The sequence below is a fragment of the Lissotriton helveticus genome, chromosome 1_1 (genome assembly GCF_964261635.1).
Source record: "Lissotriton helveticus chromosome 1_1, aLisHel1.1, whole genome shotgun sequence".
NCBI lineage: Eukaryota > Metazoa > Chordata > Amphibia > Caudata > Salamandridae > Lissotriton > Lissotriton helveticus.
The window spans coordinates 1,088,325,958-1,088,350,366 of NC_136057.1; positions in this window are offsets into that span (position 1 = coordinate 1,088,325,958).

The following is a 24,409-nucleotide window of genomic DNA, read 5'->3' on the forward strand; positions in this document are numbered from 1 at the left end:
TAGCTCCACAGGCTAAAATGGGAAAACTTTAATAAAGTATTACTATTGACAGGAGTGAGCTAAAACAATAATTCAAAGTCTTAAAAGAAGAGTTATGATAACTGCAACAAGTGGCCATGGTTGGATTTATTATAACTATTACAGAAAAGAAGTTGTAGAACATGCTTTTCTAATGTGCCAAATCCCAGCCTTCTACCAGCCTCTCCTGATTGGCCAGCCTTCAACAGGCTGAACCAAGCTGCTCTGATGAGGTGTGAAATGGTCTGCATAGAGACAAAGAACATATGAATGGAGGAGATCTGCAGCTGCAGAGCAAAAGGCAGCATGGGGGTGGAGTAACCAAACTGGCCTTCAAAGAGGGAATGAAAGTACAGGACACAGGCTCACCCCCACTCCCTGCACCCCAGTCAGAGTTAGCCACACCAGATCTTAACCTCCAGAAGAGAATGTCTCCATTTTGCATTTTAAAGAATAGTGCTTTTTGGGACAAGAATATGCAACACTTTGGAGGAAGTTGTCTTACCTGAGAGTGTCACTCTGCTCTCCATTGGTCAGGGGTGCCCCCTGCATGTCACCTCAGAAGCATGGATAAATATGGGAGAGCTGCCCAGCAACTCAATTCCCTGCCTGAGACTACACGAAGAAGAAAGATTACTCTGCTGGAACCCTGGCCTGCACCATGAGGTTTGCACTGTAAATGACTACACCTGCTGCACACTTGGGAACTACAGCCCATAAGGACTTTACCTTGCTTTGATAAGTGAAGGACTGGACTCCCTGAAAGCAATAGGTTAAATGAGCTCCACCTCAAGCAAGAAGAAGCCAACTGACCACCTTCAGCTGTCCTTGAAAGGATTTGGCATGGTACATTGTAGGAGAGGTAGTCCCAAAATCCCAAGGAGAATCTCAGAGCTTCAGGAACCTTGGGTTTGGGTAGTGGACACTTTGGAACCCCAAAAGGATCTTCTGGAAGAAGTTCCAAATGTTTGAAGAACTTTGGAGAATTTTTGGTAAAAAGCTCCGTAAGTAGACTGACCGGTCATTAAATGTCAAGCCGCCAACGTTGAACTGCGATCCAGCCTGGATTTCAGGTTAGTCCAGCTGAAAGCTTTAGAGCTCAAGGATTCTATAATTTCACCAAGGCCTCACAGTGAACTAAGTTGCCTTTGTTGACTCGAAACCTGGACTGATGAGGTGTCTCGCTCGAAGTCAAGAGAAAAAGCTCCAGAAAAATGATTGAGTTGTGAGGGTAAAAACTTGACCGAATCCTCCCGGTCTGTCTACCCAGATGAAATGAACATGTTTTTGCTATTCTGTTTGTGCAATTGTTTTATGTAAGTTAGTATTCACTGCACCATTTTATGTTTGGCTGCCATTTTGAATCATGTCATTGACTGCTTATTGTCTTCTGGTGAAGCAGGCTGTGGAAAGTTTCCTTTCTCCAAGGTTAGGCTTTGCTCTGATTATGAATACACTGTTCTTATTAGTGCATACCTTTCCTACTAGATAGAGGCCTCCTCCCACCAGTCCGGCGGCAGGCACGGACAGAGTGACCTTGGGTAGAAGATACTGTGTGATCGGCCTCAGAATCAAAACCCATCCTACTATACTTCTTTGTGCTATCTGCACCTGCTTGGAAAATCCATTATGGGCGGGTCTTCCTTGGTTCTGAAATGTACATAATGTATCGCTATGTTTGATGAAGTCAGTTCTCTCTGTAACACCCCTAAGCGACTGAGCAGACGGGGCTCCACTCGAGTGTACCTGAAAAAATATACTCGGTTTGTATTCTCTACTGTCTGACGACTCTTCATTTGTATGGAAGACTGAGAGGTGGTTGCGAATGACCCGGGTGACCCTAATAGGGTCAATTCCTTCAATCCAACCTCCAGTCCAGTCCATTGCGATCGGTCTCAAACTTTGATTTTGTCCTGGTCAAATGTGACCAGATGTCCTAAGTTGGTGCTGTTTGCTTTTAGGCACTATAAAGTATTTAGGGCATGATTTAGATCTTGGAGGATCTGGTCCGCTGTCGCTTTTCTGTCAAATTCCCTGCCCATCTATTAGGTAGTCTGCCTGCACTATTTAGATATTGGTGGGTATATGTGATGATTAAGCATGGGCGTAAAATCCGCTCCGCTCGCGGATTTTTCGGATTTTCGGCAAGTTCGCAATCCGCGAACTCTCGCCAATTTGTCGAAAATCCGTGAATCCGCTCGCGGCGGATTTTTTGCTTGGTTGCGGCGCGCAGCGTGGTGCACGGCGTTCACTTTCCGTCATTAAGAGCTTGCCGAGTTGTTTTTCTCGATCATATTTTTCTAGTGCCGCGCCATTTTAGATCTTGCTGCGTGATCCCGCGGGAGTTTGGCGCGAAATAGAGATTTTGCAATTCTGCACAAGAAAATCACCAGCAAACAGGATAAACCTTCAGAAAATTATGGTTTTTATCAGAATCACTCCTCAGGTTGACATTTGCATGGCCTTTTTTTTTGCAAGGAGTCCATTTTTGGGGGGGGGGGAGGAAGGAAGTGCCCCACAGTCTCCAACTTCCTGTTCCTGTCCAGCAGGCTCCTCCCAGTGCTTTGTCCATCTCCTGGTCACTTTCATTTGGATCTGGAGCTGGAAGGATTACTTTTTGTGGGTGCTGCTGGATATTTGGATTTGAGGCCTTTTTGACTGTCTTTGGATCACTTTTGGATTAGAAATCATCTTTCACAAGTAAGTTTGTTTGGGGCATTACAGTTGCTGCAAGTACAATTTTGGAACTTTTTCAGAGCATTAAATAAATTATATTGTGGGTAGCCACAGTATCCAGTAGGACCAGGGTTGCTTAGGGGTGCATGATACAACTGTTTTGTTGAATTTAAACACCATTGAGGCCATGGATGGGCTGGGATTGTGCTGATTTTTGTCGTTTTTTGGGCCTGCTGGTGTGGCCCTTTGCCCAGGGGTGGTGAGTGTTGCATGGGCCTAGTCTTTCTGTGGGGTGTCTTCTTGAATTTAAACATCATTGAGGCCATGGATGGGCTGGGATTGTGCTGATTTTATTGTTTTTTGTCGTTTTTTTGGGGCTGCTGGTGTGGCCTTTTGCCCAGGGGTGGTGGTGCATGGACTGAGTGTGCCTGTGGTGTGGTCTCACTCCCTTTAATGTAAACATCATGGATGGCATTGGATTGTGGTGATTTCTGGCTGTTTTTCTGTTTTTCGGGGGTGTACTGTTGATGTGGACTGGCCATGTGGGTGGTGGTGGTGGCCATCTTGAGTGCTGGCTGGTACAGGCAACATGTGCTTGGGGTGTAAGGGGCCATTTTGAAGAGAGGCAGTGTCTGAGGCCTGCACTTATTTTGCCTACTTTTCATCCATTATGCCCAGGGGTAGTGAGTGTTGCATGGGCCTAGTCTTTCTGTGGGGTGTCTTCTTGAATTTAAACATCATTGAGGCCATGGATGGGCTGGGATTGTGCTGATTTTATTGTTTTTTGTCGTTTTTTTGGGGCTGCTGGTGTGGCCTTTTGCCCAGGGGTGGTGGTGCATGGACTGAGTGTGCCTGTGGTGTGGTCTCACTCCCTTTAATGTAAACATCATGGATGGCATTGGATTGTGGTGATTTCTGGCTGGTTTTCTGTTTTTTGGGGGTGTACTGTTGATGTGGACTGGCCATGTGGGTGGTGGTGGTGGCCATCTTGAGTGCTGGCTGGTACAGGCAACATGTGCTTGGGGTGTAAGGGGCCATTTTGAAGAGAGGCAGTGTCTGAGGCCTGCACTTATTTTGCCTACTTTTCATCCATTATGCCCAGGGGTAGTGAGTGTTGCATGGGCCTAGTCTTTCTGTGGGGTGTCTTCTTGAATTTAAACATCATTGAGGCCATGGATGGGCTGGGATTGTGCTGATTTTATTGTTTTTTGTCGTTTTTTTGGGGCTGCTGGTGTGGCCTTTTGCCCAGGGGTGGTGGTGCATGGACTGAGTGTGCCTGTGGTGTGGTCTCACTCCCTTTAATGTAAACATCATGGATGGCATTGGATTGTGGTGATTTCTGGCTGGTTTTCTGTTTTTTGGGGGTGTACTGTTGATGTGGACTGGCCATGTGGGTGGTGGTGGTGGCCATCTTGAGTGCTGGCTGGTACAGGCAACATGTGCTTGGGGTGTAAGGGGCCATTTTGAAGAGAGGCAGTGTCTGAGGCCTGCACTTATTTTGCCTACTTTTCATCCATTATGCCCAGGGGTAGTGAGTGTTGCATGGGCCTAGTGTTTCTGAGGGGTGTCTTCTTGAATTTAAACACCATTGAGGCCATGGATGGGCTGGGATTGTGCTGATTTTATTGTTTTTTGTCGTTTTTTTGGGGCTGCTGGTGGGGCCTTTTGCCCAGGGGTAGTGGTGCATGGACTGAGTGTGCATGTAGTGTGGTCTCACTCTCTTTAATGTAAACATCCTGGATGGCATTGGATTGTGGTGATTTTTGGCTGTTTTTCTGTTTTTTTGGGGTGTACTGTTGATGTGGACTGGCTTGGGGTGTAAGGGGCCATTTTGAAGAGAGGCAGTGTCTGAGGCCTGCACTTATTTTGCCTACTTTTCATCCATTATGCCCAGGGGTAGTGAGTGTTGCATACTTGCATGGCCCTAGTCTTTCTGTGGGGTGTCTTCAATGTAAACATCATGGATGGCATGGGATTGTGCTGATTTTTCTGTGTTTTGTCGATTTTTTGGGGTGTATAACTGAACTGATGTTCCTCTGTCTTCCATTGCTTTTAGGTGCACAAGACTCAAGAGAACCACCAGTGCCAGGAAGAAGTCCTGCAGCGGTGTGTGTGTGCAGCATAACGTCACGCGACGTCACGTCTGGACACCGACAACTCTGCAACTCGTGCAACTGCTGCCTGCTGTTCTGACCTGCTCTGAAGAAGATGGCCCCAAAAAAAGTTACCCGTAGCTCCTCTAGCAAGAAAGGTGCCAGTAAGGAGCAGAAGAAGCAAGTTACCAGGGAGACTGGTGTGCCGCCCGCCCCTTTTTTTGGGAGTAAAAAAAAAAGTATGCCTGCAGCAGCAGCGGGATCTGCTGGGGACCAAGCTGGCAGCAGCACCCCCGCTCCATTGGGCTCAGTGCCACCACCACCACCACGCCAACTTAAGTCCAAGCCCTTGAGTGCTGCAGAGGCAGCCAATCTACTTGTTCAATCACCATCGACCAGTGATGTTGGCTCATCGCAAGAAAGCAGCAGCAATATCCCTCAATCAACACAGGTTGTTGTAGCTCATCTGACGAGTGTTGAACAACCACAGCCGCAACAACAATCACATGTGCAAGTACAAGCCCAAGTACATGTGGAAGGAGAGGCAGCGCAAGGAGATGCGCAAGCAGAGGTGCATGGAGGGTCACAAGTGCCCACAATAGTTGTTCCTCCCGAAGTAGGGGCACATCAGGAAATCGACAATCAAGGCGAGGTATCATTTGAGGAAGCCACTCCTCCTGATGATCATTCATTGTCTTCCACACCCCTAGCAAGGAAGAGATCAAGGGTGGTGTCTACATCTTCTTCAAGCACACCTCCTTCTGATGATATGGATCAAACTTGGGAACCAGCACCACTGCCGTCTGACAGTGAGGCACACCATGATCTGACAAAGGTAGTTAAGCGTAAAAGGAAGCTCGTCCAAAGTCTCAGAGTTATGGAGTGTGATGAGGCTCAACAAGAAGTGGCGGATACTGCTGCTGATGAAGACTCTGACAACGACGACCCAGTCATCATAAAGGTCACTGCAGCCCCAGCAGGCATGCAGCAAACAGACATTTTGACCCTAGCCCGAAGAGCTGCTGAGCGTGATGATGATGATGTTGTCGATGAGGAGGCAGTGGAAACACCACAATCATTGGAGTTAAGTAGTACACCAACTCGTCCCGCTTCCATATTTCTTTCTGGCAAGAAGGGACCTCCATCCACCTCGACCTTAATTAGTGGCGGTGAAAGTGCACAACGTACAAAAGTTGGGCAATCCAGATCCTCCACTTCAACTGGCATTAGCTTCATGACCACCACCACCAGTATCGCCGCCTCCTCCAGGCCCCACAGACACTTCAAGTCCCCAGTTTGGGACTTCTTTACTGTTTGTCAAAAAAATCCAAAGTTTGCCATTTGTACCCTTTGTAAGCTTGCAGTTAGTCGTGGTAAGTCAGGTACCAACTATGGTACCGGAGGCGAGAGAGGTCATCTTAGGAGACAGCACACTGTCCAATGGTTTGCGCACCTAGATGCGATCAAGGAAGCCCGAATTCAAGAAAACGTTGATGTTGCATCTGATGATGACGAGGAGGAAGAAGACGTGTCAAACACTTCCCTTACACCCAGTACCCCTGTCAGCAGCACACCCAATGTGAGGCACACTAAGAGTGTTGGAGCGAGTGAGACACCAACGCACAAAAGTTCACCAGCGAGCAAAATTGGGTCAACGAAGTCATTATCAGCCCGTAAATGCTTGGTCCAGGGCAACATTAGAACAATGCTTACTTCAGACGTGCCATATGAACGCAACCACCCACTGACGCGTCTGTATAACACTAAGCTGGCTAAAATGCTAGCTGTGGACCTTCTCCCTTTTTCTTTTGTAGAAGCGGTAGGTTTTCTGGAATTAGTGGCAACGCTCTGCCCTAAATGGAAGGTTCCTAGCCGGTTCTATTTTGCCAGAGTTGCGGTTCCAGCACTACATGAAGATGTGCTGGAGGCGATTGGGGCAGCTTTGCAGAAGAGTGCTGTTCACACAATACATCTGACAACAGACATGTGGACCAGTGGCGCAGGCGCTGATTACATGTGCATCACTGCACACTGGGTCTCTTTTTCAGGTGTTAAAGCAAAGCTAAATGCAGGTGTTGACCCGGACCAAGTTTTCAAAGCTGCTCGGAAACATGCAACACTAGCCATGTTTGGCTTGGAGAAAAGTCACACATCCGAAAACATTTTGGACGAGTTTAACAAAAAGGTCTCGAAAATGCTATCCCCAAAAAAACGCCAGATTGGTTATGTTTCCACGGATAATGGCGCCAATGTAGTTAAGGCCATGTCGCTGGGTGGCTATTTCAGAGTGCCGTGTTTGGCGCACTGTATCAACCTGGTAGTTCAAAAATTCTTGAGTGATAGAGACAGTGCGGCGTTCGCGGTAATGGCCACCTGCCGCAAAATGTGCAACCATTTCAGCCATTCTTTTAAGGCCCGGAAGCATCTGAGGAGGCTGCTACTTGAACGTCGAATGCCAGTGAAAGCACTCATCCAGGAGGTGGCAACACGTTGGAACTCAACCTTCTACATGCTTGAGCGTCTGTATGAGCAGTATACGGTACTCGATCACTATTTCTTAACAGAGGGTACATCTCAGAAGGAGGACCTGCGGATGGCTGCGGCGCAATGGGACATAGTTAAAAGCCTGACAGACATGCTTCGTCCTTTTGAGTTCTTCACGCGTGCAGTCAGCCAGGAGGACTGTAATTTGGGAAAAGCTATCCCATTGTTGTGCATGCTGGAGCACCAACTGATGGCGGTGTCTTCTGAGTTTGAAAAAGATGTAAAAAAAAAAAGACCCTTTTATTTTGTCTGAGAAATTATTAGAGCGCCTACGTGGTGATGAACGTCTTCAAAAGATCAAGTCAGAACAGCATTACATTTGTGCTACTATTCTGGATCCACGCTACAAAAAGGCTCTGGCAGGCGAAGCATTCTTTCCTTTTACTGATGAAGATGTTCAAAAGTACAAACATTGGCTAGCCTGGTCAGCCAAGAGGTTTGAAAAAGAATGGCAGGTTATTGAAGGAGAAGGCAGTACATCAGCATCAGCATCAGCAGGCCATCCCCAGTCACAAGAATACACTTCTGCACCTGTGGCTGGGGCACAAGAGACCTCTCAGCCGTTAAAGACACCGGCAACTGGATCATCTGCACCTCACACAACAGTAACAGTGGCTGCTGTAGAGGATTGGCTAAGTTTGCTTGGGTATGGTTCTCGAAAAAAAGTCACAGGCACAGCAAAAAGTAAGCAAAGTGGAGGAACCGCTGATGACCTTGAGTCGATGGTGCAGGACTATCTGAATGACTCAACAGAGGTCTTTCTTAATGATGAGCCATTGCAGTATTGGCATGGCAAAAAACAATTGTGGCCACAGCTCTCCAACCTGGCTATAAACTACTTGTCTTGCCCACTCGCAAGTGTGTCTTCTGAACGTGTTTTCAGTGCTGCTGGTGGCATTGTAACTCCCAAACGGAGCCGCCTCTCGCCCAAAAACGTGGAGAGGCTAACAATGATCAAGATGAATCAGCACCTCATACCACCAGATTACAAAGTACGAGAAAGCACGCCGCATGAAGACGAGGAGGACAGCAACGTAGATGAGGGAATTTGTTCTCTGTTCGGTGACGCTGACCTCATCCTGCCTGAATTCGCAGAGTATGATGACGAACTCTTATTCTTATTCCCTGACAGCGAGCCCTGAAAATGAGACAATGAATCAATAACTTTCTTTTTCGTCCTTATTCACTTTTATTCCTGTGTGTCTGTCTTTCCTTGTTTTGCACAGTTAATTTAATTCAAACTTTAATCACCTAACCACAAAAACAAGCCCATCAGCAGAACTGTCTTCACTTGTTTGCTTATTGATTTGAAGGTGCCGCAGTCTACATTCCTCAGGTTCACAAGTTCAGAAGAACATGCTCCTCTATCCTCCTCCTCCAGACTGCGATTTCCCTCAAAGCAGAGTGCTGGATTACGCCCAATGAAGAAAGATTCAGCACTTGTGGGGGTGTTCTACTTCTTTGCGGGTGAGTTGACGGCTTTGGGCCCATTGCTGTCAAGCTCTAATAATGGATAAAAGTGTTTTGGACCAAATATGAGGTGGAAATTTCTTGCCGTTTTTGCTGACTTGCTTGCCTTTGAGGTGCTCTTTGGCGGGGTTCCGGGTGTTTGTGGGTGAGTTTTGGGGTCTGGGAGCACTGCTGCGACAGTCTCATCTTGATTGCATTTGCTTTTCAGGAAATCCGTGGTGGAAAACAGGAGTTATGATGATGACCTAGCTGCACAGCGCGTTTGGAACGAAGGCCGAGAGATATAGTAAGTATGAGATTTATCTTTTTCGCTGTTTGGGGGGGTTGTCGCGTGCTTTTTTGCGGGTGGGTTGGCGGGTCTTGGCTGGGGCATTCCTGGGAAGGTCTAATACCGGATAGAAGTGTTTAGGACAAAAACCTTAAGGAAAAGCGTTTTTTTTGCTATTTCTTCTGACATCTTGCTCAATGTAGCGTTTTGGGGGGCTTCCTGCTGTTCGTGGGTGGGTTGCGGCCGGGGTCTCTGTCGAAGCACTGCTGCCAGTCTAATCTTGATTGCATTTGCTTTTCAGGAAATCCGTGGTGGAAAACAGGAGTTATGATGATGACCTAGCTGCACAGCGCGTTTGGACCGAAGGCCGAGAGATATAGTAAGTATGAGATTTATCTTTTTTGCTGTTTGGGGGTGTTGTCGCGTGCTTTTTTGCAGGTGGGTTGGCAGGTCTTGGCTGGGGCATTCCTCCTGGGAAGGTCTAATAACGGATAGAAGTGTTTTGGACAAAATCCATAAGGAAACACCTTTTGGCTCTTTTTGTATTTTAGGGTTCGTTAGGGTTAGCCCTAGCAGCAGGATTGCATGTGTTTCGGGGTGTTCTATTGCAACGCAGTTCTGGGGTTTTAGAGCACTGTTGGAGCGATGCTGGCTATGGATACTTTTGCTTGCTTGCAACTTGCAAGTGGTTTGAATACAATCCACGGTCGGTAAGGGTGTATTTGGGCCTACTGTTACTTTCAAAGTACGTTTTGTCACCATTTTTCTGCTAGGCATCGTTTTTGGAGATCTGATTGGGGGTCTTCTACATTTTTGCGACTGGCTTTAGTAAGGGTCTTGGTGGGAGCATTGCTGGGAAGGTCAAATTGTGTTCTAAAACACAGTTTACAGTACACCTACCTTGAGGGGAAAGATCCGCTATAATATTTTGGCCATACTTATTTATCCTTAAAAAGGTGACTCAGACAGAGCACGCAATTTCAAAAATATTGTACTGTCTATTAGGGAAATCAAAGTGTGACTTTTTGCACCACACAGCGTACATACCTTTTATTTATTTATCAGTGGTATTGTAATAGCACTTCCTGTTTTCCGTTCAATAATTACAGGCCGGGTGTCAGTCAACATCCGCCAGGCAGGCAGTGGACAGGGTGTCTTCTGTCAGTGGTCACCAACATTGATGGACGAAGCGTCAGCTGGAATGGAGGAGTGCCGCTAATAAGAGGAATTGTTTGCTGCATGCAACTTACTTACCAAATTCAAAAGGACAACTCCAACAACATACAGAATACAGATACAGTATCCATTGTTTTCTTCTATGAGTGTGACTGCATGTGCTTAGCTTTAGTTTGTACCAAAAGATTTCTTTATCTTCAATTATTGTTTGTCCAGGCTGTGCATTTTTTTTCTTCTCTCCACAAAACCTACCCAAAAAGAACCCCCCATTCCCATCCATTTTCCAAACCCTAACCCTCTTCCCCCGGGCTGTGTTGTTTTGCTTGATGTCTGACTAAAATGACATCAATAATTCCACACACTTGCTGGGGAGGATAAGGTCATAGCAACAGGCTGGCGAAGGAATACGAGGATATCTTCTAGACTTACTCAGCTTCAGTACTATTTCTTCTAGTAGTAGGAGCCAATGTCAAATAAATTCAACGCAAGTACTAGTTATACTTGCAAGCAAATACTTTACCATTTGTTAGGCTACATTATGGCACTGTTCTAGTGTACTGTCACCTGCTATATTCTCGATCGTACCGTAACTGTTGTAATGCTACAGTAAGGACAAACCAGGAAACGTTTTCTTTTTTTCCATAGGCATGCAACTGCCACTGTGTCACACCACTAGTACCACCGCAATGAGGAAATTTCACCCGCCCAGGATTGCCAACGTTAATCCCCATTTCACGTGGAGCCAGCCCTGGGCCTAGCCCTAATTTCTAACACAAATTACAGGTAAGATAAGCGTTTGGTGGGAGGTAGTATAATGGAGTATTAGGACTAGACGAGAGATTGACGGTAGTACTACTAAAGTCCTACGACTGTTCAGGAAAACAAACTTACTGTTACACCCCCGTCCCCCACCCACCAGACTGAAAAGCAGTAAAAAACAGGTATGGTCAGATAAAGTTCAAAAAAGTATATTTATGTAGCCCTAACAAAATAATCTCCCTCAAGACCCTCCCTAACCCCAACGATTGTCTTTGAAAAGTCCCAAAAAGAACCCAACTCCCAAATCCCACCCCCCAAAAGTCTCTAAAAAAAGGGCAAGGGACACTCCACTACTGGAGGGTGCTGGTGAATTTTGCGGCCAGGGCATCATACTCCTTGCGGAGGGTGGCAAGGTCGAAGCGGAGGCCCTCCACCAAGTTCTTGTACGTAAGGACCTCCTGCTCCAGGTAGGACATTCGGACTCCTAGGCGGCGCTGGCGTGCCTTGCAGCTCCTGTGGGGGGCAGCTGGTCTTTCTGCTGCTTGGCGGTGGCGGTTGGCTTTCTTAGCCCGGCTCCGTACCGCTGGAGCACTGCGCATGCTGGCGGCCCGTGGGGTCACGGAGGAGGATGCAGCTGTCCCAGTCGAGGATGTTGTGGTGGTTGCACCGGTCGACTGCGTGTCCTCCTCCTCCTCCAGGGCCACCAGCCGCCGATATTCGGCGACAGTGGCATCCAGCCTCCGTTGCCGGGCCATTCGAGCCTGCTCCCTCCGTGATGTTGATTTGGAAGGAGCAACTATATGAAGAAAGAAAGACATAGTCTGTAACCAATGCTCCTTAGCATTAATAACACAAAGTGAATGAGCCGAAAGTTGGGTCACAGTACAAGTAGCAAATTGAAAGCACAGTACATAACTATTGAGGACAATATCTATGTAACCTCCCACTTCTGCATCCTTGCTCTAACATTAGTGGTAGTTTAATGAACAAATTCTACGACCACTATGGACTTCCATTACAGTCGACTATGACAGTACCCCAGTCTTATTCTTCTTCTTCTCTCTTGTTTAGGAAAATTGGTACGTTATCTTATGCAAGCCGGCAGAATGGCAGCACAGTGAACTTGCACCCGAGAAAAACAGTTGCACACCATGATGAGTGAGACACACTGGCGTTACTGTACCGGTCCAGTACATGCAGGTGGTGAAGCTATTACTTTTCTATTACGGGTGGCACTGAGAATACTCTGTTACAAGAGCTACTGCTTAATTAATTTACCTTTCACCCTACAGTGCAAATGAGTACTAGAAAAGGAAAATGAAGAAGCTAAATAATTTGATTATCTATCACTTCACATGGGACGTAGTTGATGACATATGGGATGACTTTAGGTGCTTTGCTTAATATTGAGTGAACAGTGATACACCCACACATGAATGACGTACTACAACTAAACTAAAGTTATTAAGAGAGGTACAGAGTGTCCACCGTAGTAACCGGATATATGCTGTGCTTGCAGTTGCATTACAAAGTACTGCTACTATTCATGGTAGTATTGGACACATTTACAATTTCTTTTCCTTGCCTTCCCTACACTGGAACGGACTTGCGGGTGCGGTGGTACATGCTCTTCAAGGTAACACTTAGTTCATCCAGCGACCATCTACTCTCTCTAGATACACATGTGCTATCTAAGAGTCAGAGAATACCATGCTCCAGGCATCCATTCATTCAAAGTATACGCACACATACAGTTTCTGTTTCACCCACCCAGGCTGCTGTCCTTCCACCCATCCTTGCTTCATCATTGACCCAGCCATGCACCATACCATATTCTTTCCTTCCCAGCCACCTCGGGGGCCAAGCAAACACATATCGTTCTTCTTTGCCAGCCATCATAAAATTTCGCGTCCCACTTACTTACACCCTTCTTTCGCTTTTCGTTCATCCCATCCATCACGTTCATCTAAGATCTTATTGGGATTCTTCTCACCAAAAACTTCACGGAGTACATTTCGAGGAGGCTACTACCTGGTTGATTTGTAATACACCTGTGCAGAAAGCACACTATGCAGTCTTCAATCTCAATAAGTAAGGAATATATAGCTTACCTGTTCCCGCCACCACCGTGGGAACCCCCACAGGACCGTCCGCCGGCTCTTGCACCGCTTCCTCCCCAGAGTCCTCCGAGTCCTCGCCCAACACCACCACCTCCGCGCTGGCCCCGCCACCAGATGTTCCACCTACAAAGTACATTTAAGAATGTTAGAATACACCACTCACTACTATATAATATTTGGTCTAGGAGTAATAAAGAAATGTTAAAAAAACAGAATACAATGTAATAATTTGTGACTGTCTACTCTAAAGTAAAAATGTCCCTTTTTCCAGGGAAGGCTGTTGTCTTGCTGCACTTTTATGCACAACTGATGAATGCTTGCTTTTTATTTTTAACACGCACCACTTTTTCTCCTAACAGACAGAAGCTTGACTTCTAAGAACACGAGTCCAGGATCAAGTTCAAACCAGGTGAGAGCTCGGCTCGACCACAAGAAATGTGTCCAATTAATCGTCAGCACTAAGCACTTTTCCGTTTTCAGTTAAATAGTTTTATGACAAAGTTGATTTTAATAAATGTGTTTACCTTTAATAAAGCTATTAAACTTAAATAGACTCTGTGGTTTTTGGTCCTCCAGACTAGAGTGGATGAGCTAAAGGTTTTGGAATTTTTGCAAGCATGAGTGCCTCTGACACTTCTTGACTGTGACTCCGTACTCTTGTCCTGCGTAGGATAATCTAAAGATCATTGGGGATCAATCATCGGTGACTTCGGGAGCTAAATGACTCTGCCACACTATCTAGTCAGTAAGGAGACAGTGCATAGAGCTATTGCTGAATAGAATGGGAGTACAATGGAATTGCCAAATGTCCAATCTTAGTTAGCTACACAGACAGACTAATAAGAATAATCTAGTAATACCACATGGAGTCATATTCGAGGCAGGATAAGAATTTATATCCAGTCTACAAGAAGATCAAAGACGATTTAGAAAAAATCGAATGAGGAACGCTAGGAAAAAATAGGTACTCTTTATTAAAATTTAAACTTACTGGGGCCAGCAAAGGAGCCCTCGCCTGCCCGATCCTGGCCTGCATCCTCCTGAACAGCACCCTCCTCCTGTGTCCTCTTGCCCTTGGGGGGCCTGATGTACAACATGAAAGAAAGAAAGACCAGAAAACATGGATGAGATTTGTCAACCAAATCAAACATTTCAAAAGAACAATAACAAAATATTTTGGAGAAATAGCAAATAGATAGACAACTATTCCACGGGATCTATCTCATGTGGTATACTACTTTATTCGTATTGCCTGATTTGCGGACCGTTGACTTAGAAAGTTCCTATGTAACTCAATAAACAGACTACTAAAGAGGTTTGCCTAGGCCTGGCAGGCAGCAGTCCGCAGCACGCGAAGTTACAGACAAAGTCCATCCTGCTTGCAGATCAGTGAATACTCAAACTATCAATCCACCGACCACCGCCACTATTTCTTCTTATAGCCATGTGTCTAAAGGAAGGACTGGACTTCAGTCTGTTGGGGCTGATTTAGAAGTCCCTTGCGGCTCATTTTCCTCCATTGTTGCATAACTTTTGTGACGCAGCGGCAGAACAAAAGACTCGCCATGGTGTTGGTGCGGCGTATATATGCATCACGTTGTAAAGCCCTGCGCCATCAGGGGGCGTTCCGGCGCAAGGGAGGGCGTACCTGCGCAGGAACGAATCCTAAAAGTGGCTGAGGGAAATCTACAAGATGTCAATCAGTCACTTTTAGGACAATGATGCATGACTCAAACCCTGCGCGCTTGAAGCCGACGTACGGCTTGATGCAGCATTGGGGAGATAGGGTACCCCAGAGCATTGCTGGAGCTGCGCCATCGTTGGCACGCAACTCCAGCAATGCGCCGCCTTTACGGCACAGATGCGTAAGGCTTCTGTGACATTTTGGGCCAATGGGTGGTGGTGGCATGGCACACAATTACTGCCGCACCCCTGCTACTTTGCAGGGATGCGCCGGTAATTGAAAATATGACCCTTAGTGTCTAGCATTACGCAGTTCTTATCTTTACACTACACTCATACATAATTTCTCAGGCCAATGAAATGAACACAAAATACAAAACAAATAAGCATAGTAGCAAGCAAGGCTACTGAGAAGGAGAGCAGTGCACCTGAAATGCATAGAAGATTTTGAAATATAATTTACCTACAATGTAATCGGCAGCATTATTGCTCTTGGTAAAGAACACAGATTTGCAAATGACAGAGCCGGATAAAACAGAGTAGTGATGAATAGCTACTACTACTCACCAAGCCCGGGGACCTCTACGCCGAGCGCGTCCAGCAAGTCCCGCTCCCGGTCCATGACATCTGTCCAGCGGTGGGTGGCCTGGTTATATGTGCGCCAGACCCCAGAGAGCTTAAACATGGCCCGGCACACCTTCTCCCACCGCTTCTGGCGCTCCCGGATGCCATAGCCGGTTGCGATCTTGCCGCCTCCCAGGATCGTCTTGGGGAGGCGGCGCTGGACGTGGAAGATGAGTGCGGCCACCTCCTCCGCGCTAAAGATCTCCCGTGGCACCACTTGCTCCCCCCTCAAACGCCCGCACGGGAGCCGGTCACGGGGTGCGGGACCCTTCCCCTTCTCAGGGTGCTTCCCGGCTCCCTTTACCATGGTCTGGGCAGAAATAAAGTTAAATGATAAAGAAGAAATAGAATAGTGAAGAAGAAAAGAAAAGAGTTTAAAAAAGTAGTTTAAAAGTAACTAAAAGCAGCAGAAAACACAAAAATATAGAGCTAGAAAAATAGAGGGATAGATTAATAAGTAAAATAGATCAAATAAACTTCAAACAAGCAAAGGATGGCAGAGATTCAGAGAGGATACAGAAAGCATGCCCAGAACCATAGCAATGAATGAGAAACAAGATGGCCGCGCCCGTTCCCGACCGCGTGGGTAAGTTTGCGCGAGATTTTCCTCGCGAGCACGCGCGAAATTGTACTAGCGAGCAGCACAGTTTGCGAGATTACACATAGCGGCCGGAAACGGAATTACGTCACGCAAACAAGATGGCCGCGCCCGTGTACGACCGCTAGGGTAACTTGGCAAACGTATAGCTACAAGCGCCTCGCGAACACGCACAAAATCACGCGAACATACACGTCGCAAAGAAAAACTTAGTGTATTCGCAAGCATTCGCGGCTTCCGAAATCGATCTCGCACGGATTCGCGCCCCAAAAAACGCGCGAAATTGCAGAAAAAACGATTTTTGCTAAACTGAAAGCAATGAGCAGGTGCAAAAGTTCAAACTTAACATTAGTAACATTCACTCTAGTGCTTCCTGAGGGGCCCCTCCAGAGTTTGCAACTATTCTATGACCCTGCTATGACCCAAACAGCAGGCTCATAGAATAGCTACAAGTAGACCATAAAGGTCCTGGGAAAAAAAATTTCACTGCAACAGAAAGCAAATTACAGATAAGGAAGGAAGCAGGTGCCAGCCAGACTGGAACTTTCAAAATAACTGACACATTAATCAACCCCAAATTAATTCATGGCAGTTGAAGTAGGGGAGGTGTGCTTGCTTTTTTCAACCCCCATAAACTACAGTGATAAACAAACCTAATGGGTGGCAGTGAGGATGTACCAGAGGGTGGCATGGGTGTCCCAGAGGCTGGCAGTGGTGAAACAGAGGGTGCTGTGAACCTGTGATGATAAACCAGACGTAGAAACAACATAGTCGCGGCCGTTGCGAGCCGAAAAGTAAGTTTGCAATTGCGAAATTGTCCCAAAATCCGCGCGAACGCTCGCCAACACAAAAAACGGGAAAATCCGCAAATCCGCGAGAGTTCGCGTATTCTCGCGGATTGCGAATCCGTAAATACGCAAATTCGCGTACGCGAGATCCGCTAGATCCGCCAATGCTTAGTGATGATAGTCCATCCGATTGCTGCGGTCTCCGCTAGATTTCTCCATCTTCATTGATGGCGTCATACGCAAAAGCAGCTGTTAGACGGTGTTCAGCCCGTTTCTCCACCGGGCCAATTATGATGTGTCTTCCTGCCGATGTAAATGTGGTTGGTAAACCTCCACACCCGATTTGGTGGTTTCAAAGGGATAAACGGTAGAAACGTACTGTTTTTTTTCTTTTTCCGGTTCCTTTTCCACCATGCAACTGACATTTAAATTCCTTCCTTTGCTGCTGCTCCTTGACCATGAAGCAAATCAACCCCATCATCGCCGGAATCGAAGATAAGCTTCTTTTTTTACTTTGTTCCGTTTGAATTGTCCGCTTTGCATTAGCTCTGTACTACTTCATTTGTAAATCTTTCCTACAAGCAATATTTTACTAATATGTAATGCATTTGCAGTAATGACCTGTAAATAAATGTTTTTTTCACATTTGATGCAAACACCCTTCATGATAATGGACGAATCAATCAAAAACTCTAAAAGTGTCCATGCAGGTGTGTTCACGTTTTTTTCATAAACTATCTAATTATAAACATATGCATTACATGTTAGTGGAATAATTTAATTTTAATATAATGTAAAAATTGCACTAGAGTAGGTAAAACCTTTTTGAATCAATGTAAAATCAGTGTTTGTTAAACTTGAATCATTTCATATATGTATTAACATAACATTTCCCCTTTCTATTGCATTTCCTGAATATTATTACATTTAATGGTATCTTTATTTTGTCATGGTGTAATGCATATGTGCTTATGAATATCACTTATCAATTTCTAATAAACACACCTGTATTAACACCTGAAGAAAATATATAAAAAATGATTTTTGGGTGCAAGCATCCATAACATAATGAATGCTTGCATACACCATAACTTCATGTGATAGTACATGGAGATTGAAACCTGTAATCGTAAGTACAACTTAATAGCTTATAACAACAGAGCAACAACAAACAAAAACAAAAATGTAACATGAAGAAAACACACATATTAACAATGCATATTATTAATTAGTAAAATGAGCTAAACAACATTGCAAAAAAATTCCTTAAAAAACTGAAATAAATAAATGTATATATGGATTTCTATGATTAAAAAAGGTGCAAAACACATTAGCAACAGCTCATTTAAAAGTAAAAACGACATTTAGGTTCAGTGACACATTCAAAAGTCTAACTTATCATTCTCCAATCCACCAAGGATTCCTGTCAAGCCTTCAGGATGTCGGATCTGCATGACCTTCTCCACTGGAAAAAGTTGTAAGGGGGAACTGGAAGAGCCATCACCAGTCCTATTGCCCTACAGGTGATGCTTGAAGGCCGGGGAATGCACTCTCTCCTGCAGGTCATTCCACCTCTTTCTTATTTCCTCCTGTGTGCACAGGTTGTTTGCTTCAGCATTCACTCTGTCAACTATTCTGGCCCACATTTCGCTTTCTGATCTATATTTGTATTTTGGACTTGGGCTTCGATCAATTGTGCCTCTACTCTTATAATTTCATCCACCATGACTGACAATTTTCCCTCAGTAAAATGTGGATTTCTCGCCCCTGCCATTATGAAATGAAAAAAGTGAATTACTGTAATAATTCACAAGATATGGATTAAAAAAAGGGAAACAAAGGGGCAGATTTGCAAGGCATAGATGCGTCAGTTTCCTTGCGCCAGCATCAAATGTCCTTGCGCCAACATGGATGCTCTGTATTTACAATACAGTACTCCATGACGCAGAGATTAACAGATGTGTCAGAAATGTTGACGCATCTGTTCGCACAAAAGTGATGCATTGCTGGAGTTGCTCATAAAAGTGACCCAACTCCAGTAATGTGCCACAACAGATCGGAGAGTCCCATTTTAAAAGCCCTGCATCATTCCTTAAGCCTGGTTTGAGCAGGCGTAGGGATTTTGATGCAGTGAAGGTGTGGAGTGACGCAGTGACATGTTGTAAATTTCACTGCGTCAGTTCTACATGACTTTTTGCGAGGAACCGCCCACCCTGCATACATTATACCTGACACAGGTATAATGTGACGCAGGGCTTTACAATGTGACTCATCTTCCTAGATGCGTCACGTTGTAAACTGGCCACATTGTTTGTGCCGCCGTAGCATAAAAAAGTGACGCAATGGCGGTGCAAGGAGGCGCAAGGGGCTTGTAAATCTGCCCTAAAATGAACAAGAAAGAAAGAAAGAAAAAAAATATACCATACTTCAATGTAAATGTGCTTAGGAACAAGGCTCTGCTGCAGTGGAATGGCAAAGGATCATGGTCTGAAATGGCATGTATTGTTTAGTGTGGTATGCAGTGGAAACAATTAGCGAAAGCACTAGCTTTCTTCCAGAAGCCACAGGGACAGTACAAATTTGAACAGATCCCACGACGGAATCGCTCCATTGATAAACCACAGCTAGAACAATGCCAGCACAACTGTGAAATCTAAATATGCTTGGCGCAATCCCACCACCCTGACGGCAACAGAGTAAGGTTAGCCAGCAGGGGAGTCCACCGCCTCAACAGTCGGAAACCGTTTATGCAGTTGAAAACAGTCTATCAACGCGGGCAGCGGATCAGCCCTTCCACATCTAAATACGGTGGGTGGAAAGTTGTCAGCTCAACAGAGTACTCGTGAACTACGCCATGGAGGGATGATGGGAGTCCCACCGAGATCTAAATCAGGTCCTTAATCTTTAAAAATTCATATCTTAGTTTTTCGAAATTGAATTTTATCATTTTGGTGTCATTGTAATCATAATAAATGTGCCCTATTTTTATACATTGGTTTTGGATTGTTATTGTCTGTTGTGTCTTACTTATTTAATGTATTGGTGTTTTTAAATGTTTTAAACACCTGTCTCCTAAGTTAAGCCTGCCCGCTTGCAGCCAGCTACCAAGGTTTGAGCAGAGGAATTATTTATTGAGGTCCTGACAGGGCCTTCTATTGTGATTGTGGCTTTATTACTAGTGGTAGGTACCTACCTACATCTGCAAACAAACAACCTTACAACACTAGAGATTTGAAAAACAAACAAACATTTACTATAGTTCCCAGTAAGAAACAATGGAAAAGCAAACGTGGGTCTCGTTATTATGCTTACCAGCATCAGAATGGTGGACTGTAGTGAAGAGAAGCCAACAAGGAAGACGTTGTATCATAAATGGTGAGCTCCTGGTTGAAAGTAGTTCTGGAAAACTGATAAATGGAAACAGGGTCAAAACACTGCGAACTAAGCTATGTGGCAACTCGTAAGGATGTGAAAGTTCAAGTAAAACTAAGGCAACTGAGGGAACTGACCAATGAGCAAAATAAAAAAGATTTGAAGCATCTTCTCAAGGGAAGTGAATGGTTTATAAAGCAGTGCTGCTACTTGTTACCTGGAAGTCCCATCCTTTGATATTCTAGACCACCAGTCGTGGTGCCCCCGTTGCCATAAACCAATCTGCCTCAGTTTTCACAGGGAACCAGGTGCAAATTCTGTTGCATCCTCTTCCTACAGCAATTCCTGGTCTCAGTACACCCTTCTCATTTCTCTGAGAAGGGGAGAGCGGGTACTATAATTTGGAGTGGGGATTGAGTATAGTCTACTTTTGAGATGTAAAATAATCCCCTATGTATTGCAACACAGCCATAGGAGGTGGATTGATACATCAAACTGCAAATAACATGAGGTGAGAGAAAAATATTCATGTGGGCTGGCTGAAAGGAACTCTATGTATATTTTTACAGAATGGGTAACAAGACGTCTTTCATTTTTGGCAGGGGTGTTTAAAGGGGCTGAAACTAGAGGCAGCCTGATAGAGAAGGAAGCTTTGGGAGTTTGAATTGTACAGAGAAGAACGTTTGTGATTCAGGTGGATGTGTAGTATATTTTCCCCAACAAAGTGTTGGATTGTACATCCATGAGGACTTGTAGATGAGTGGGAGAGTAGCAGCAACATGGTTTTTATAAAGAATTTGTGATGGGGTAAAGAGCACAACAGTAGATTGCTTATCCAGGTTAGTTATTCAGAGATAAGAAAAGGAAGAATATAGCGGGTAGATCGGTAGAATGTTTTTACTTTCTTCCACTATCAGAGGAGGAGTGGAGAGAGGCCAAGAATGAAAAGTTAAAGGATATTCATATGAGAAGCAGTCAAAGTGAGTAAGATTTTAGTGGTTAGGGAAAAACTGTGATTTGAGAAATAGAGACAAGAATAGGTACATTAATTTAATGAAGTTGAAAGTGTAGTTTAAAGATTATGTTAACTATTTTAAGAACAAAAAAGGTTGTGAAACCTAGAAAACAATCAATCACAAAGCAAATTATGCCAAGGTTGACATGAAATAGATGAGATTGGATGCAAAGGGACAATTTTATTGGATGGTCTGTCATCCTCAATAAGTCGTGAGGGGTCATGTTTCCAGGTGGTTGTAGTTCTGACTTGATGTTGATATACTTATGATTGCATTATGTGTAAGTTTCTGATCAAAGATTTTCTTTCAACTGTTTGATAGGGTAATGGGGTATAACCCATGAAAATGAATAATTTCTATGGATCGGAGTAAATCATGCATGTGTGCACCTAAATGGCAATAAGATAGTGAGAGAGGAGATGGGTTGCATGAATGGTTAAGGGCACATAGATTCACTACCCATTCAAAAATGAGTTTTCACCATTTGAAGTCTCGAGGGGAGGGAAACTGAGCACACCACTGTGCCCAGGTTGGTTAGGCAGCCCGGGAATGATGTGAGTTTGGCTATACAAAGTTACATAATAGACTGGGTGAAAGAAAAGCAGAAGAAAGCTTGGGGGATGATGAGATGAAGAGAGGAAGACTGCTGGACGAGCAGATGTGAAAGTGGTAACATACGTATGAATGAACCAGCATGGCTGGTTTTGAAAGTTTTAACACATTTTCTGATCCTATACCAATCAATCAATCAGTAGATTTCTAGAGCTCTTCTATAAGTGAGGGTATCCAAGTGCTGACTAGGTCAGTTCATTACCCAAATAGCCAGGTCTTCTGGGACTTTCAAAAGAAGTGGGGAGGCCCCTCGATGAAATGGTAGCTTGTTCCATGTCTTTGCTGCTAGGTAGAACAAAAAGCAACCGCATGTCGTATGCGAGTGGAGAGGGTTAGAGAAAGGGACATGGAGTGAAGATATATGATGGAAGTTCAGATGGTGGTTCGAGTACCAGTGTGCACAGTGTGTGGGACCTTGTATGCATGGTTCAGGAGCTTGAACTGTCATATTTTCTGTATAGGGAGCCACTGGAATTCCTTGAGGTAGGGGGTGATGTGGGTTCATATTTTGAGATTCAGGACGAGTCTGGTAACGGTGTTCTGTATGGTCTGTAGTTGTTGGAGGAGGTGAGCGGTGATCCCTGCGTAGAGCGCGTTTCTGTAGTCCAGTTGGCTGGAGATGAGAGCCTGAGTGATGCTGCATCTTGAACTTTGGGGATAGCCATTTGAATATCTTACAAAGTATGTAGAGGATGAAGAAGCAGGAGGAAGAGATGGATATGACATGAGTTATCATGGTTATCTTGTCATCCAGAATGATGCCTAGGTTCCTAGCATGGTCAGTGGGTGTAGGAGTAGGTCTGAGTTCTGAGGGTCACTAGGATGCATCCCATGGAGAGTATATGTGTCCAGAAATCAGTACCTCTGTCCTGTGTGCGTTGAGCTTCAGGCAGTTGTCTTGCATCCAGTTGGTGATGTCTGTCATGCAGTTGTGGAAGTTGGTCTTGGTGGTGAATTTGAAGATGTAGGGGATGAGTTGTGTGTCATCAGTGTAGGATATGATGTTGAATCCGTGAGTTATGGTGTTGCTGGCTGGAGGTGTCGTATATGTGATGAAGAGGGTGGGACAGTATGAGGGACCTTGGGGTACTCCACAGATGATTTCTTTGGGTTCGGAAGTGAACGAGGATAAAGGCAGACTCTTTGCGTTTCTCTGGTGAGGACAGGGGCAATCCATCTGAGACTGGCTCCTTGGATACCTATATTGTGCGGCCTTGTGATGAGTGTGTGGTGAGAGACCGTATCAAAGGCTGCAGAGACGTCAAGGAGGGTCAGAGCTGCAGTTTCTCCTCATTGGAGTAGGACTTAGATGTCATTGGTGGCCTCAGTGAGGGCTGTCTCAGTGGTTGCTGCAGAATCGGGATTGGGAGAAGTCGAGTAGGAGGTTATGTTCCAGAGGCGAGTTGTTGGTCGAAGGCTTTTTCTAATACTTTGGCTGGGAACAGTGCAGAAAGATTGGTCAGTTCTTGTTGAGTTCTCTGGGTTCTGCCAATGGTTTTTTAAGTGTGGCGTTAACTTTTCTGTGTTTCAGATCCTTTTGAAAAGGAGCCACAAGGCGGTGAGTACATGGATGATTCTGGCTATGTCTAGGTTGTTGATGTAGTGAAGGCATGGGTAGGTTAGGTTGGTTGGGGCTCCTGAGTGGACCAAGTTCATAATGGAGGCAGTGTTCTGTAGGGCGAGCTGGCTTCATTTGGTTAATCAGATGTCTGTGGTTGAAGCAGGGTCATTGTGTTGCTTGAAGAAGTTAGTGGCCTTAAACTGGGGTTTGAAGTTTCTGTAGATGTTGGCAATCTTGTTGTGGAAGAAGTTTGTAAGGTTGTCCCAGAGTTCCTGTGAGGGGTAATGTAGTTTGTTGCAGCTGAGGGGATGGATAATTCTTTAACAATGCTGAAGGGTTCTTTGCTGTTATTAGAGCTTGGTACGAAGTATGAGGGAAAGGCCTTTTCTTCGATTCTCTCAACTGTCTGTGGAAGAAGTTGAGAGCTATCTTGAAGGCAGTCTTGTTGGTGGTATCCTTGCTGATGTGCCATCTCATTTTCAGTTGTTTACTGTGTTGCTTAGTGGTTCTGAGACCTTCAGTGTACCAGCTAGCCTGCTTTGTGGATCTTCTGTGAATGTTGTTGCCGATGGGAGCAATGCTGTTGGTGCAGTTGGTGATCCAATTGTTGAAGTTTCTGATGGGTGGACATCGGGGGCAGAGGTCCGTGAGCTGATGATGATGAAGCGGATAATGAAGTAGTCAGTCTAGGTGAGTTTTGTGGTGGGGATGTACCTTATGAAGTTGCTGGAGGTGAAGATGGGGTCTAGCATGCGACCTGTGGTGTGCATGGGGTCGTAGACAAGTTGGGTGATGATTTTCATGCTGTAAAGGAGGTTGGGAGTGTTGTCATTGTGGTCATTGAGATAGAAGTTTAAGTCGCAGAGGAAATTTTTGTTGTTGGAGTCCATGGTGAAGAGGGCGATGAAGTCGGAGATGAAGCTGCAGAAGCCAGGATATGGTCCTGTAGAACGATAGTTGAGGGTGCCCCTGATGGTGGTTTTGCTGTCTGTTTCGAGTCAGAAGTTGAGTTGTTCCATGGCTGAAGTGAT